This window comes from Myotis brandtii, unplaced genomic scaffold, assembly GCF_000412655.1.
Source record: "Myotis brandtii unplaced genomic scaffold, ASM41265v1 scaffold157, whole genome shotgun sequence".
NCBI classification, from domain to species: domain Eukaryota; kingdom Metazoa; phylum Chordata; class Mammalia; order Chiroptera; family Vespertilionidae; genus Myotis; species Myotis brandtii.
In genome coordinates, this window is record NW_005355708.1 from 4664173 (window position 1) to 4667866 (window position 3694).

The window sequence follows — 3694 nt, forward strand, 5'->3', positions numbered from 1 at the left end:
TGGACCCCGGGCCAGCGGCCCCTGCAGCCCTGCCCGCCTCCTGGACCAGCTCCTGACTCAGTCTCCCCGGGGAGCCGGTGGGTGTTTCCGGGGTGGAACCCTAGCCCCCCATGAGCCCCACACTGTGTGGGGGGAAATGAAGTCCTTTGTCTCTAAGGGATCCAGGTCAGAAACCGGCGGACCGCTGGTTGTCGGAGGGGGTCCCATCCATGATGTCCGCCCGGGGAGGTGGCCACAACCTCCCTGGAATGAGTGTTGCCAACTACCGACAGTTCTCCCCCAGCGGCCGGCTCCCAGCCTCGGCACCTCCTTCCCGTCCCGGGGGCTCCTGGAGGGTCGGAGCAAAGCGGGTTACCTTTCCCGGGGAGGCGCACACTAGGGCGCTCGGGCTTGCTGAGCGCTTCTTGCCGCCTTTCGGGGTTCATTGTGTGCGTGTGTGTGTCTTAATTTCCAGGCAACTTTAGCCAATAAGTCCTCCCAGAATTCCTCGTGAAAAAGCTTTCCGTTGTAATTGGTTGTTTTTCTTTTCTGTTGAGGTCTGTATATATATTTTCAACCCGTATGGAGACGAAGAAGACTAACATTCTTGGCCTCATGTGAAAACCTCTCGTTAAAACGACGTCTCTGCCCGGTGGGCCCACAGCATGGAGCACTGGACAGTTAAACTCTGGGTGTGAATGGTTAAGAAGCCAGGAGCGCCCAGTCCCCCTCCACCAGACCCTGTGGCCTCGGGTCCGAAAGGGAAGTATCGGGTCCGAAAGGGATGAGGAGGGGTGACCAGTGAAGGGGGATGTGATGTGGTGGGAGGCGATTTCAAATGCTGATCTTTCTTCCGGGATCAAAACGGTCACTACCACCTCTACACTGACCAGCTCCCACATGCATGTCTTCTCTCTGGATGCGCCCCCTAACTTCAGAATCATGCATCCAACTCCCTAGGAGACATAGCCACTTGGATGTCTAATAGGCATTTCACACTTACATCTAAAATCACACTCCTGAATTTCCCCCACCTAAATCTTGCTTTTTGGGGGGTCGAACGACCCTTTCACAGGGGTCGCCTAAGACCATCGGGGAAAACACGTATATAATTACATATTGTTTTTGTGATTAATCACTATGCTTTAATTATGTTCAATTTGTAACAATGAAAATACATCCTGCATATCAGATATTTACATTACAATTCATAACAGTAGCAAAATTACAGTTATGAAGTAGCAACGAAAATTATTTTATGGTTGGGGTCACCACAACACGAGGAACTGTATTAAAGGGTCGCGGCATTAGGAAGGTTGAGAACCACTGGTCTAGGCCCTAACCATATCTCACTTTTTTATTGCAGTAACCTTGTAATTAGTCTCTCAGTTTCAACCTTTGCCTTCCCCTACTTAAATCTGTTCTCAGCACAACAGCCATAGCGATCATGAGTGAGATCATGTTTTTTTCTCTCTTCTAAACTCATGGTGCCCTAGCTGGTTTTCTCAGTGGTTAGAGCATCAGCCCACAGACTGAAGGGTCTCAGGTTCGATTCCGGTCAAGGGCACATACCTTGGTTGCAGGCTGTCCCTTCTACTTTCTCTGAAGATAAATGGAAAAAATATCCTCAGGTGAGGATTAACAACAACAAAAAACTCATGGCTTCCCATCTTACTTGGAGTAAAAATAAAATTATCATTATTATGGCCTACATAGGATCTGGCCCTCTGGTACTGCTCTCTGACTTCCACTCCTACTGCTCTCCCTTTCTTCACCACCCCCTGCTACACTCACCTCTTGGCTGTTTTTCAAACACACCTGCCATATGTCTGCTTGGGTCTTTTCACTTGTTCCCTCCACCTGGTTCACTCCTTCAGATATCCTCTCTCTAAATATCTTTTCATCAGATCTTTTCTAGCCACCCTATGTAAACTCACAGCTCCCCTCCAAATCCCTCTCCCCTTTTCTGCTTTATTTTAATCCGTAGAACTTATTACCATCTAACATGTAATTTACCTTATTTGTTGTTCTGTCCTTCTAGAATGTAAGCTTCACGTTTTGTTCACTGCTGTATCCTCAGCACTTAGAACCATGCCTGGCACACAGTAGGCACTTAATAAATATTCAGTGAATGAGTAAATGAACTGTTTAGTTGTATTAAAGACAAGGCATCTACCCTTGACCTTGAGAGTGACAGTCATATAACAGCATAGCGTAAAAAGTAGTAGAACCTAGGGAAGAAAGTTGTCTAGGAGCACAGAGAAGAAAGAACATACTATCTTGGAAGGAATTGAGGAAATGACAACTGAGGTGGGTCTTAAAGATTCAGACTGTAGGAGGACATCTCAGACATGAGAATATTGTGAAGGCATGGGATAAAAGAATGTATTGGAGTAAATGGGAGAAGTTGGCTGGTGTTTAGCTTGGATAGTGAGGAGTATAGGGGATAAAGCAGGTCAAGAGGGTTTTGAGACCAGATTATGAAGGTCTGAAGGCCCAGTTAAGGAATGGATAATTTATCAGTCAAGCTGTATCATCAAAGGCTGGCATTGCTCAGTGGTTAGAGTGTCAGCCCATGAACCCAAGGGTTGTGGGTTCGATTCTGGTCAAGGACACATACTTGAGTTGCAGGTTCCCTGCCCCGGTTAGGGCACGTGCGGGAAGCAATGGATTGATGTGGCTCTCTCACATTGATGTTTCTCTCTCTTCTCTCTCCCTCTCCCCCTCCCTTCTAATCAATGGAAAAGATATCCTCCAGTGAGGATTAACAACAACAACAACAAATCCAGATAGTAAATATTTTAGGCTTTGACAGCCCTTCGGGTCTCCTGCACTATTTAACTTTGCCATGGTAGCAAAAAGAAATAATGTATGAGTGAGTATGGCTGATGATGAGTGGTTATGTAAGGTACTAGTAGTATGGCAATAGAGGGAATGACAGATGAGAGACTCAACGGTTAAAAGCGAAGGGTCTGGTGTGAGACCAAGCAGCAATCACAGTTCTACCATTTGATAAAGTCGTATTTAGGAACACTGAAGTTTGAATTTCATATATATAATCTATATGTATATAAAAGCCTAATATGCAAATTGTCCCCTCGGGCAGGAGTTTGACCGACCAGGAGCTCGACTGCTCACTATGACATGCACTGACCACCAGGGGGTGGCACGGAACGAAGGAAGGCTCCACCAGCAGCTGGCAGCCACTAGGGACCCTACCCATGCACGAATTTCATGCACTGGGCCTCTAGTATTACATATATTGGTTAATCCTCACCCGAGGATATTTTTCCCATTGAATTTTTTCAAGAGAGTGGGAGGGAGGATGGGAGGAGGGGAGAGAGAGAAACATTGATGTGAGAGAGACAGGTCGACTGGGTTGCCTCTCATGTGCCCAGACTAGGTCTGGGAATGAACCTGCAGCCCAGGTAAATGCCCTTGACCTGGATTTGAACCCACTACCCTTTGGTGTGAGGGCCAACACTCTAACCAGTGAGCTCACTAGCCAGGGTTGGATTTCATTTACTTTTCATGTGTCATGGAATACTATTCTAGATTTTTCATGTATTAAAAAATTCTGAGCTTATTCTTAGCTTGTAGCACATATAAAAACAGGCAATTTTTAAGAGAGTGGGAGGGAGGATGGGAGGAGGGGAGAGAGAGAAACATCGATGTGAGAGAGACAGGTCTACTGGGTTGCCTCTCACGTGCCCAG